Consider the following 14,478-nt stretch of genomic DNA (forward strand, 5'->3'; position numbering starts at 1 on the left):
CACTCATTATCACAGAAATGCAAATCAAAACCACAATGAGGTACCATTTCACACCAGTCAGAATGGCTGCAATCCAAAAGTCTACAAGCAATAAATGCTGGAGAGGGTGTGGAGAAAAGGGAACCCTCTTACACTGTTGGTGGGAATGCAAACTAGCACAGGCACTATAAAGAACAGTGTGGAGATTCCTTAAAAAACCAGATATAGAACTGCCTTATGACCTAGCAATCCCACTGCTGGGCATACACACCTAGGAAACCAGAATTGAAAGAGACATGTGTACCCCAATGTTCATTGCAGCACTGTTAATAATAGCCAGGATATGGAGCAACCTAGATGTCCATCAGCAGATGAATGGATAAGAAAGCTGTGGAACATATACACAATGGAGTATTACTCAGCCATTAAAAATAATACATTTGAATCAGTTCTAATGAGGTGGATGAAACTGGAGCCTATTTTACAGAGTGAATTAAGCCAGAAAGAAAAACACCAATATAGTACACTAATATATATATATGGAATTTAGAAAGATGGAAATGATAACCCTGTATGTGAGACAGCAAAAGAGACACAGATGTATAGAACAGTCTTTTGGACTCTGTGGGAGAGGGCGAGGGAGGGATGATATGGGAGAATGCCATTGAAACTTGTAAATTATCACATGTGTAATGAATCGCCAGTCCAGGTTCGATGCATGATACAGGATGCTCGGGGCTGGTGCACTGGGATGACCCAGAAGGATGGGATGGGGAGGTAGGTAGGAGGGGGGTTCAGGATGGGGAACACATGTACACCCATGGCAGAGTCATGTCAATGTATGGCAAAACCAATACAATATTGTAAAGAAAAAAATTAATTAATTAATTTTTAAAAAAAGAAAGTTACTAAGAGAGTAGATTATCAAAGTTCTCAATCACAAGAAAAAAAATTGTGACTAAAAAGAACTATTCCTTGCTAAGAATCTTACCAGTCATGGATGCAGGTGGGTAATAACTAACCAAAATGGACAACTACCAGGTTCTACTTCCCGGCAGAGCATCCCATCTCAATCTGCCTTAGGAATATGGTCTGACTAGCACCATATCTGACATGGTAAATCTTTGTATTATTGTTTCAAATCTGGGAGATTGAAGGGTTAGCTTCAACCTCGACAGGCAGCAGAATATATGTAAAGAAATCCAAACCAATTGTGATGACTGAATTGGTCACCAACAGGCTGAATATGCTGAAGCTACTTTATGATATATAGAGCTTCAATAACAAAGTACAGGGCAACTCCCTTTAACTTACTGGGATGTTGTAAAAATTAATGTAATAATATATGATCATCTGGCCTGCAATAGGCACTTAGCAAATGGTGCTATCACCATGATTAAAAGATTACTTATGGGGAGCATTTCTTTTCCATCCTCTCTATAACCATCTGGTTTTTGAATGTTTCTATTTACTCCAATATAAATTGAGATATACTCAAAAGTATAACAAATATATATATGTATACACACACATACCCCCCTCAGGTCACTAATCATTTCTTATACCCCTGTCATTGTGACTAAACCTATTAAATCATACTCGTATGTATAAACAACAACAACAACAAAACCCTTAAGCAAATCAATTATAGTTATTTACCATGTAAGTTTTAAAATAGATTAAATTTCCTTGAGATGAAGCTAGAAAAATTATTGGCAAGGCAAATTTTTTTCTCATAAATTGTATTTTTACTTTTGGCAAATGCCTTTCCTCCATTGAGTAAGCTAATTTTTTTCAATGAATTTAAATAAATCAACACTAAAAAAAAAAAAAAAAACCCAACACTTAAACAAATTTTTCTCAAATCTGGCAAATATGTGACAATGAAAAAAACTGTCTGATATACCTTTATGTGTCAGTAAATTTAATACTTTCATTGAGAAAAATTGATATAAACCTGATGCTGATGTACTACCAAAGTAGATATTTTAGGGACTTTGTGGTTTATTTTCAGCACCTATTCCAAGGTAGGTTGCATTCATGCCCATGAGGTATAACACAGTGAAGTGCTGAGACTTGATTTTTATTCCTGAAAACCAATACACTGAGTCATCTAAACTGGCTTTACATACACAGATCTGCATACTGTATCCTTCTAGCTAATGTAAGTGCTACTGGTCCCTCAATGCCATGTCCCTTATGTCCCTCTCTCATATTCCATTTATTTTAAGTGTCCAGGATAGGCAAATCTATAGAACTAGAAAGTAGATTAGTGGTTGCCTAAGGCTGAGGAGGTATTGGGTTGCAGGATCTAGGATAGATAAAGCGTATGGGGTTTCTTTCGAGGATGATGAAAATATTCTAAAATTCATTATGGTGATAGTTGGAAAACTGAATATATCAAAAATAATTGAATTGTACACTTTAAGTGGATGAATTATATCTAAACTATATTTCAAGAAATCTGTTATAAAAAACATAAAATAAGTTTTTTAGAAATAGCTAAAGGGAGAGATGTGAGATGTGAGATACAGATGTGAGACCTGGACTATAAAGAAAGCTGAGCACAGAAGAATTGATGGCTTTGAACTGTGGTGTTAGAGGAGATTCTTGAGAGTCCCTTGGACTCCTAGGAGATCCATCCAGTACATCTTAAAGGTAATCAGTCCTGAATATTCATTGGAAGGACTGATGCTGACGCTGAAACTCCAATACGTTTACCACCTGATACAAAGAACTGACTCATTTAAAAGCCCCTGATGCTCGGAAAGATTGAAGGCAGGAGGAGAAGGGGACAACAGAGGATGAGATGGTTGGATGGCATCACTGACTCAATCAACATGAGTTTGAGTAAACTGCGGGAGTTGGTGATGGACAGGGAGGCCTGGCATACTGTAGTCCATGGGATTGCAAAGAGTCAGATACAACTGAGAGACTGAACTGAACTGAACTGAACTGAAAAGGAGGGAGGAAGCTGTATGACTTTCATCGGCAGTGTTGTGCCAAGATTTACTAGCATCTTAGTTCATTGCATCTTGATTGACAGACATAGAAGGGGAAAAAAACAGACTAGAATTCTCCCTGTGCAACATCAAGGCAAGGAAAAGCTATTTTAATGGTGCCAAAATATTTACCACAATATTTCTGCTTAACCAGATATAGTGACACGATTCACACATAAGGCAGTGGGTGAAAGTGAAGTCGTTCAGTCGTGTCTGACTCTTTGCAACCCCACGGACTGTAGCCTACCAGGCTCCTCCATCCATGAGATTTTTCAGTCAAGAGTACTGGAGTGGGTTGCCATTTCCTTCTCCAAGAGATCTTCCTGACCCAGGGATCGAACCTGGGTCTCGGATGAATGAAGGCAATGAAGGGTTAAAATAAAAACCCCTTTGTCAGACCTTATAAGTTCCTATGTTTGATGTGCAGAAGCTTTGTGTATGACCTTAATGCTTTTCAAGTGAATGATCAAGAGATATATAGAGATACAACTTAGTTTTCAGGGTAGTGAGCACTTTCATCTTGATACAGGATAGAGTCACTCATAAGCTACTCAACTAAATAGAAAATCATTATAAGTATTTAAATGGGCAGGAAGGAAAAGAAGCAGAGAAGATAAATATCTATTTAATTGATACATTGAGCCAAATACGGAGAAGGCAATGGCACCCCACTCCAGTACTCTGCCTGGAAAATCCCATGGATGGAGGAGCCTGGTATGCTGCAGTACATGAAGTTGCTAAGAGTCGGACATAACTGAGCGACTTTGTTTCACTTTTCACTTTCATGCATTGGAGAAGGAAATGGCAACCGACTCCAGTGTTCTTGCCTGGAGAATCCCAGGGGCAGGGGAGCCTGGTGGGCTGATGTCTATGCGGTCACACAAAGTCGGACATGACTGAAGTGACATAGCAGCAGCAGCAGCAGAGCCAAATAAGAGTCTAGTAGATGGGACTACCAGACCACCTAACCTGCCTCTTGAGAAATCTGTATGCAGGTCAGGAAGTAACAGTTAGAACTGGACATGGAGCAACAGACTGGTTCCAAATAGGAAAAGGAGTACATCAAGGCTGTATATTGTCACCCTGCTTATTTAACTTCTAAGCAGAGTACATCATGAGAAATGCTGGACTGGAAGAAACACAAGCTGGAATCAAGATTGCCGGGAGAAATATCAATAATCTCATATGCAGATGACACCACCCTTATGGCAGAAAGTGAAGAGGGACTAAAAAGCCTCTTGATGAAAGTGAAAGAGGAGAGTGAAAAAGTTGGCTTAAAGCTCAACATTCAGAAAACGAAGATCATGGCATCCGGTCCCATCACTTCATGGGAAATAGATGGGGAAACAGTGGAAACAGTGTCAGACTTTATTTTTTGGAGCTCCAAAATCACTGCAGATGGTGACTGCAGCCATGAAATTAAAAGACGCTTACTCCTTGGAAGAAAAGTTATGACCAACCTAGATAGCATATTCAAAAGCAGAGACATTACCGACTAAGGTCCGTCTAGTCAAGGCTATGGTTTTTCCAGTAGTCATATGTGGATGTGAGAGTTGGCCTGTGAAGAAGGCTGAGTGCCAAAGAATCGGTGCTTTGGAACTGTGGTGTTGGAGAAGACTTTTGAGAGTCCCTTGGACTGCAAGGAGATCCAACCAGTCCATTCTGAAGGAGATCAACCCTGGGATTTCTTTGGAGGGAATGATGCTAAAGCTGAAGCTCCAGTACTTTGGCCACCTCATGCAAAGAGTTGACTCATTGGAAAATACTCTGATCCTGGGAGTGATTGGGGGCAGGAGGAGAAGGGGACGACCCAGGATGAGATGGCTGGATGACATCAGTGACTCGATGGATGCGACTCTGAGTGAACTCTGGGAGATGGTGATGGACAGGGAGGCCTGGCGTGCTGAGATTCGTGGGGTCACAAGGAGTCGGACACGACTGAGGGACTGAACTGAACTGAACTGAGGTGTATTGAATTGTTGTTGCTATTTATTTGCTAAGTCACATCTGACTCTTTTGCAACCTGCTAGATAGCAATGGTAACCCAATCTAGTACCCTTGCCTGGAAAACCCCATGGATGGAGGAGCCTGCTGGCTGCAGTCCATGGGATTGCGAAGAGTCGGACACAACTGAGCGACTTCACTTTCACTTTTCACTTTCATGATTGGAGAAGGAAATGGCAACCCACTCCAGTGTTCTTGCCTGGAGAATCCCAGGGACGGGGGAGCCTGGTGGGCTGCCGTCTATGCTGTCGCACAGAGTCGGACACGACTGAAGTGACTTAGCAGCAGCAGCAGCAGCAGCAGCTACCTGGAATGTATAAAGTAGCCAACTACTTTATCTGTGGTCCTACTGAACAAAGAGTGCGTAATTATAATGATGGTTGAAAAAATGGACTTTGCTCAACTTTGTTAAGGAAGATCTCCTATCTAGAACCTTCCAAAGGGAGTTTCATGGGTAATTTGATAATATGCAATTGTCTTCTTATTTATGCTCTGACCTTAGACTCTAGCCTTCATGTAAGTGGTACCTTCATTTTATTTCCTAGCCTGCTCAATTGATAAAGCTTTTGGACAAATGATGGGAGCTTCCCAGGTGGCACTAGCAATAAAGAATTTGCCTGCAATGCAGGAGATGCGGGTACAATCTCTGGGTCAGAAAGATCCCCCATAGGAGTAAATGGCAACCCACTCCAGTATTCTTGCCTGGAGAATCCCACCGACAGAGGAACCTGGTGGGTTACAGTCAATAGGGTCACTAGGAGTCAGACAAGATTGAGCATGCACACAGCTCAATGGCAGCTCATAAATGAGATATAGCTGTGAGAAGTTACTAGAGCATCAGATACAAAATATTATGTAGATAAAAAGAAGCTTGGAGCAAAAGAGAAACAGTGCAAGAGAAAGAAAATGTAGTGCTTAGAAAATATAAAAAAGAAACTGACAATAAAAATGGAAATATGAAATGAAAATCTGTAGGCCTTCTTTTACCCTTGACTCAAGTAGCAAACAGAATTGTTTCAAATATACAGTTTATCTGTATCAATGGTAGTACTTTAAAGCCTTAACCTGCAGTACTCAAGTTGATCTGAAATTTCAAATATTACTCAGTAAGTTAATTGCACTCTCAGTATTTAAATAATTATTAAAAGTTTCCATAAGTTCTTCCAATTTGAATCACTGTTTGACTAAAGGAACTTATTCAGTTTTGTTTTATTTTGTCTTCTCTTAATGAAGCAATGCAGGTTTCACAGGTGGCTCAGTGGGTGAAGAATCTGCTTGCAATGCAGGAGATGTAGGATACGTGGATTTGATCCCTGGGCAGGGAAGATCCCCATGGAGGAAGGCATGGCAACACACACTCCAGTATTCTTGCCTGGATAATCCCATGGACAGAGAAGCTTGGTGGGCTACAGTCCAGGGGATCGCAAAGAGTTGCACACAGCTGAAGCGATTTAGCATACATGCAGAGGAATAAACTAGGTGGAACTGAGAAACATAGGAAAAATAAATTGCACTTTTCCTTTACAATAAGAATTTCCATTACTGTTTGGTAAAAACAAAGCTGAGATAGAAGAAACAGAAAATAGAAGATTAGTATCACATTCCCTTATTATGACTTTCCTGATATGAGTGCTGTAGAACTTCAAAAACGGGAGAACTAAAGCTAGGCTCTAAAAGTCAAGATCAACTTTACGGAAAAGGTCAAATTTTAATTTGGCCTTGAAGAATGGGTAGAGTGGGAATAAGCAGAGGATGGGAGCCCAGGCTTTTCAGATGGTAGAAAATGGCTCAACAATAAGTCAGGTAACAGAATGCTTATAGGTAATGTTTGTAGAGAATGGAAGAGAGACAGCAGTCTGACGCTAATGTAGGGGTTCATGTGTGGGGCCTCAAAAACCTGTGGGTTCTATTTATGACAGGATAGCAACCTGTTGTGGCTGCACTTTTCTTTCACATCCAAATACAACACTGTGATCTGTCTCAGCCGTGAGAAGCCTGCCTCCTTCCCTACCTCCCAAGGTGAGATGTTCTCCTTCTCTGCTCATGTGCCATGCATTCCCCATCTTCTTGATTCTGAATCTCCTTGCAAATTTTTGCTTTTGAAATTCATATTAATGTCTTTATCTCCTGAGCTCTAGCAATTACCTGGTAGATACAGCTCCAACCTCTTCATTCCCAGAGGAGCCAATAATTCAAGATGGGATAGAATACAGCATATTCTAACTGAAGATTAGAGAAACAATACAGAGGTATTTGGTTGGGTGGGGGTATTAAAGTACAATGGGAAACATCCTAAAATTGATATTACACGTACCTATTTAAGTGTTTCAGCCAATTCTGCCCCAAGAAATTTCTTCCAGATCTTCTTTCTGCTCAGAATCCAGATGGCTATGATTTCCTGATGTCTGTGTGTAACTATGTGTGAGTGTGTGTGTATGTATATATATATAAACACATACATATATATTTATACACACACGAAATGTGTGTCTCTATTTCCATCTTCTCCTAGTTCTAGAATATAGCACTACCCCTCAATTTCCAAAAGCAGTGGTGTACAAAAGCAAAATTCTTGACACTTGATAATGCAGAGTAATTTTGCTTTCTGTCTCCACTCCCACCCTGTACTAGTCTTGGGGGCCTAATTTTGCATAATCTAAAAATCCCACCAGTAAGTTTTTCTAAACAAAAGAGTGTCTACACCAGAGCTGAATTCTGCTGTTCCCCTCTAATGCAGAAAACAGCTGCAACCATTTCTATTTTTTAGTGATCTTCTTTTTCCTGCTTGTTACATATTATTGAAGACTGATTAGCTAAGCAAATCATTTAGGTTCGGGGAGAGTTAAAACAAACACGGTGCTTGAGGATGACAAAGCGCATTTGAAGTAGGCTCCCAATAGTGCTTGGTTCATACGTGGAGAAAAAACAAAGAGACTTTGCTTTGCTTTTCCTCTCTTTTTTTGATCTTTCCACCATATTCAACAAAATAAACTCAGCAAATAAAAAGAAAATCACTGTATGAAAACTAGACGATAGCACTCAAAGTGCAGAGTGGGAAAAACTGGCAATGCAGATAGCGTGGCTCTTTATTTTCACAAAATATTTTGCCCTTCATTGGTGACCCTTTGCATCTGTTGCCTATGGTGCTGAGCCAGGGACATTAGGAGACTCAATGGGGATAATATAACAGACTCCAGTTCCCTAATGGGAGAGAAGCCCTCGTTTATGCTGGTGTAAGTGTGCATTCTAAAGACATACAAACCTGTTTGGATTTTCTGTGGCTTTTAGATTTCCCTAAAAATCACCAAACTGCAATCTTCACCTGGGTAATTTTTGTCTATCTTTAGGAAATGTGTTGATAGCAGTCTTTCTGAAAAGGCAGGTCTGTGTGAGTAAACGGCTTGATTTGTCCTCTGCTGGTCTCTGGTCAGAGCACTGGACTGTGAGGTTGGTTTGACAAATACTTAAGTATTTGGTTAATGCAGCTTCAAGGAGGTTTTTCTTTAATTCAGCTGCCAGATTAGGACCTGGATATAAATGCAAGAGCATAAAAAATTGAGCTGCCAGAAGGCACCATACAGAAGCAGGGTCACGAACCCAGAGAAATCACATGATGCCAAGTCCATCTGCCCCTCTGTTTGTCACATGGATAAAATCTAAGTAAGATGAACCTGGCTGGCAGCCTTGATCAATGAAAGTAGAGCACAAATATCACAATCTGTTATGAGTTGGAGAGAAGTGGTGTGGGGTCAAAGCCAGTTTCCAAGAGAAGGCCCTGCGATTCATGCACTGCTGCTAAATATTATGCCAGTGACCAGTTGATAGCTATGTGTTTTTCTTCTTCCCAGGTCCCCAAACACAGAACTCATTGGAAACAGCTCTGTGGTCAAGAATGAACTTGGCATAAAACTTTGGCCACCTGTTGCTCTCAAGGCATGGCCAAGGAGCCAAGATGGGGGGAAAGTCTAAATGCTACCTACAGAAAAAGAACTTCACTACGTGCAGATGTAGTGAGTTGTAGTCAGCCTGCTTTGTTCATTTGTTGAAGCACAGTATCAATTATCCTTTAATGTCCTGAATAGTCCCTCTCCTTGGTGATGCCTATGTGTATCAGCTGCTTGGCTACAACTGAAATTCTTTTGTTCTAGAGAAGGAAGTACTACCTTCTCTTGCAATTAAACATCTTGGTCTGCGTCTTGGTGCACACGACCCCGTGATGGATGCACATGTAAATTCAAACTGCATGTCTTTTATGACTTACATGCTGTTTCTCCAGCTTTTTTTATACAGCATCCTCCTGCTTGCAATGAAAGAAGCATATTGGATTTTATATGGTTATAAAATCCCACATAAGACAAACTATACAAAAGGCTTTCTATGTAGCTTGGGACTTCACAGTGCTTTTTTTCCCCGTGCCACTGCTGTACCTTCTGCCTCCCCATACTATTTCCTTCTTTTCTTCTCTGGTCTTGAGACCTCCTATTCAAAACATTATGGAGCCATCTACTTTGTTTCTGTCTATTTACTGATTGCTTTTATGAGTCAGTGCCTTGGAGTTAGTCTTTCACTGTGAAGGAGCACACTGATGAAAGTTTGTGATGACAACATCTGTTTGTCCCAAACAGATGTTAGAATAATCCCTTGGTATACACTTAGCATGCTGGTCAGTACAAATCAACATTTATCCTGAGAGTAAGGATCCTCTGGTGTTCTGGGGGCTAAGATTGATATTGGATCATTTAAATTATAAACTACTTTGGATGATAAACATCATTTGGGGATAAAAATTATAAAAACACTACAGTACTAAACCCCATCCACTGAAGAACCCAACTTAGTTATCTGTATAGTATTATAAATTATTTAATATATAAAGCTACGGCTCACAGTGTGAAATTTATTCTAAAATAATATGCATAAGTTCTGCATTGCCTTGAGATTTGTTTGTTTACACAGTAAGCCCAGATAAACATTCCACTACATTACATGCTATCCTTATTAACAGTAATCAAATATTCCAAAAGGCTTTTTTGAGTTTAAGTTAATCCATCGTTAATCATGACCTTCAAATGAAAACTTGGCTTCAGTATTATTTTCAAAAGAAAACTCCAATATCAGCAATGCTTAGCCAGTGCCAGAATGCTTACAACATGATCAACAAGTTGCACATGTATCCTTACAAGCAGTCAAAGGGTTATAATTTAGAAGCCAGGCTGGGAATATACTATTATGTGAATGTAATTCAAGATGCCCAGGCAATATGAAGCCCATGTCATCCTAAACTTGACACTCAGGAAAAACAACTTTCAGAAGGAAGTGAAGCTTGAGCAGAAACCTACATGCAAGAAAGGCACCAGTCATACAAATATCTGGGGAAGAGAACAAGAGGCATAAGAAACAGCAAGTATGAAATAATGAATGTGGGAATGTGCATGAAAATAGGAAGAAGGTCAGTGTTGCTGGAGCAGAGTCAGCTGGGGAGAAGATAGAAGAAAATGAGGTCAGGAAGGTAGCCCAAGGCGAGGTCACAGCCTTATAGACCATTAAAAACCATTTGAATTTTATTCTAAATGTGAGAAGCACAAAAAACTAAAGCCAAAGGAATGAGGAGCAATTATCAAAATAATGCAATAATTATGTTTCATTGTAATAAGTACAAGCTCTTTAAAAAATAGAAACCTAGAGAAGGAAATGCCTAATGTTTCTTAGGATGCCAAATAGAGTAAAATTGTTTTTTTATTTGGAAGTACTTGGCTGAGAAGGGAGAAAAGGTGATTCAGATAAAAGCGATATTTCCTTGCAGAAAGAGCAATATGCATAAAAGTGGAGGAGGGGAAATATGATATATTGAAAAATAGTTCATTTGGTTGGTGTATGGAAGGAAGTGGCAGGAGATGAGGTTAGCATTAGATCTTCAAGGTCTTTGCATGTCACCCAAAGGAATTTGGACTTTAACCAGTGGGCTAGGAAGCCACTGAAATATTTTAAGCCAGGAAGTGATGCAACATGATCATAGTTTTATTTTGGAATAACAAATCTGTCAGTAGTGTGAAGAATTAACTGAAGTCCAGAGGAGTGTCTGAGGTCAAGACTACCAGCTGGGTAACTTGAAATAATCCATATGAGTAAGAAGAGATGAACTAGTGTCGTGACAATAAAGAGAAATATACTGGAGAATTATTGAGACGGTAGAGGCACACATTTGGATGAGTGGGAAAACTGACAGTCATCAAGGATAACTTCTTGGCTTGTGGTTTGAGGAATTTGATCAATGGTGATATCATTACCCTGGAGAAACAAGTGTAAGACTAAAACCTCATCTCAGATTTAATTTTAAAAATGCAATATGTCAAATAGAAGAGGTCCCCAATGGACAAAAGACCTAAAGAAGGTAAGAGGATACAGATAAATGAACAAAGGTGTGACTGTTATCTTTGGCAAAGAATGAAGGACAACTTACCTATAAAGGAGAAAAAGATATAATAGTTGATGAGAACATGGATAAATTATGAGATGGAAGGGAAAAACAAGCTGAGAGAGTTCACTCAACATTACCCTCTCTCCTCTGCTTTCTCTCAATCTCCTTTAAAGGTAGATATAGATAGATAAATAGACACAGATAAATAATGTAACTTTATATGTTTAACAACTTAATGTGTATGTATATGTACATATACACACTAACTGTGAGAAAGGCTTCATGGAAGATACTAATATGTAAAGCTGAGTGAAGTGAAAGTCACTGTCGTGTCTGACTCTTTGCGACCCCATGGATTATACAGTCGATGGAATTCTCTAGACCAGAATACTGGAGTGGGTAGCCTTTCCCTTCTCCAGGGGATCTTCCAAACCAATGGATTGAACCCAGGTCTCCTGCATTGCAGATGGATTCTTTACCAGCTGAGCCACAAGGGAAGCCCTTCTATATAAGCTGAAGCAGACCTAAAAGGATGAGTAGGCTTTACTTAGGTCGAGAACATCAGAAACAATGCTTAAATTTCAATATTGGGTGACAAAATATAGCGTCAACATTCAAAGCTGAGGAAAAAATCTGGGCACTATTTTGGGCACTAGCTTGTTGGTAGGAGACAGAACAATGATTAATTTCATTCCCAACATGCTGAATTTAAGGTGATGGTAAGAAACCATTCTAATTGAAATTACTTGATTGGAGCACAAATGGGTGATCTGAGCAAAGTGGATAAATCAGCAAAAAAAGATATGTCTGCAAAAGTTAGTGGTTAATGCAGTCGAGTTACATTGGTAGCAAAAAGTGGAAATAATAAAGGAGAAACCCTTGGACAATGCTTGCTGTGGTCAGCAAAGAGAAAGGATCAAAGAGGGATCTGTGCTTGTCCATAGTCTCCAGGATCTCATCCCTCCAAAGCCTCTTATACTGGTTCTGAACTAGTTAATTACTTGAGAAGGGGAAACCTCTCCTAACTGATGAAAACGGGATGGAAAATGCCTGCTTATAGAGAGTGTGATCAGAATATCACTAGAAAGATCCGTGCAGGACAATTAAAATATGAAATAAAAATAGAGTTTTGCATAGGTTAGATGAAAAAGAAAGACATCTTTGATAACTCCTAGAGATTGAGGCCATCAACATTTGCAAGTTGCTGAATTTTGAAAGAAAAACAAGACAGGAAAATGACATTCAATGGGAGAAAACACACTATGTACACATATATGTCTACCCCATCATAGATAAACTGGCAGTGTTAACAGTAATTTTTTGCTCAGTTTTCTCCAATCAGAGTTTAAGGACTGTGCATTCTAGAAAAAGAACTAACCAGCATTCAGAGATGCCAACATGCTGACATCCAATTTTCTTTATCTCTCTCTCTTACTCCAATCCTACCAAGTCTCTGCTAGTCTCTGACAATACAGATCTAGGTTCTTGGAATGTGATTTTGCCTGGGATAACTACCCTTGAGGAAGAGGGTTGCCTCATTCCCCAATGTGATGGTTGTGAGGCCAGTGCTGTGAAAACTCATGTGTCCCATTAATTCTCTGTAATCTTTAAAGGTTAGAAACATCAGAGCCTTGGAAATAAGTTAACACATCTTCTGAGACTCTGAAGAAACTACACAGATCTTTTTGAAAGACAGTCCAGGTTACAGCTGCTTCTGAAACCTCCATGCCACCAGGTTGAAAATATCTCTGACTGAAAACCACGCAGAATATGAAACTGTGGAAAACAAAATTCTTTGAACTTTAAACGCACAAAGAAAAAGAATTAGATTTTTTCTTTCACTTTTAACTTACAAAGTGCTGCTTTATTTGTAGCTTTATTTCTTTTCAAAAATTTTATTGTAATGAAGTGGGGTTTACACTCAAATTGAGATAATTCTGGTCATGCTATAATTCTATTACACATTTTACTCTTGGAATATCTTACTGGTGTTATTTAATTGATTGATGAATTTATGATATGCTGCATTGAATGATGTGACTGGCCAAAATAGAGTAACAGAACAAGAAGTGAATTTTCAGCTCTGGTTAAAAACTGATCCTAAAAAAAAGAAAAAGACTGATCCTAAAGTTAATTATGTGTATATGTCTGTGTGTGCTCAGTAGCTCAACCATGTCTGACTCTTTGCAACCCTATGGACTATAGCCCATCTGGATCCTCTGTCCATGGAATTTTCCAGGCAAGAATACTAGAGTGGGTTGCCATTTCCTACTCCAGGGGTTCTTTCCAACCCAGGGATTGAACCTGTGTCTCTCTCATCTCCTGTATTGGCAGGCAGATTCTTTACCACTAAGCTACCTGGGAAGTCTCAAAGTTTGCTTATATAACATATAATTCTGACCAGTTTCGTACATTTTTGTGGACAGTCTCAACTGCACGCAGTTGGCCCAAGGACAAAACACAAAAGAGTTCCAGTTGCCATTGAAATAGCAACTTCACGGGTGCAAGAGCAGAGTAATGCTGATAGAGACCAGATTGCTCCTATGCAGCCACCAGTCAGTCACATCTTTAACTGACAGAAGGCTAAAGAGTCAAACTCAGTGGGTAGAGAAAACAAAAAGATGGGGACTTTTAGAGAAGGGCCTATCCTGTCCTACTCACCAAGGAGGTGTGATGAGCAGATTAATGTCCCTTTCCTCCCAAAGGTATCTATAAACTAATCTTCAGAACCTAAGTGTGTTACGTTACATGGCAAAAAAGGACTTTTCAGATGTGATTCAGTTTAGGATCTGAGAGGGAAAGACCACTCTGAATTATTCAGGTGAGCCCGATATGACCACAAGAGCCCTTGACTCAAAGAGGGGTGTAGAAAAGTCAGTGTCAGAGTCAGAAAGTAAGATATGAAGGAGAAGCAGAGGCTGGGGTGGGGCAGTTGTTGGCTGGGGGCTAGGAGTTAACGGATGTAATTAGCTACTTAGAAGAGGAAAAAGAAGGAAAAAAGAGAGCTTCCAGAAGGAATATAGCCCTGCTGACACCTTGATTTTAGTCCCATGACATTCATTTTAGACCTGTTTC

Source organism: Budorcas taxicolor, chromosome 6 (assembly GCF_023091745.1).
Source record: "Budorcas taxicolor isolate Tak-1 chromosome 6, Takin1.1, whole genome shotgun sequence".
NCBI lineage: Eukaryota > Metazoa > Chordata > Mammalia > Artiodactyla > Bovidae > Budorcas > Budorcas taxicolor.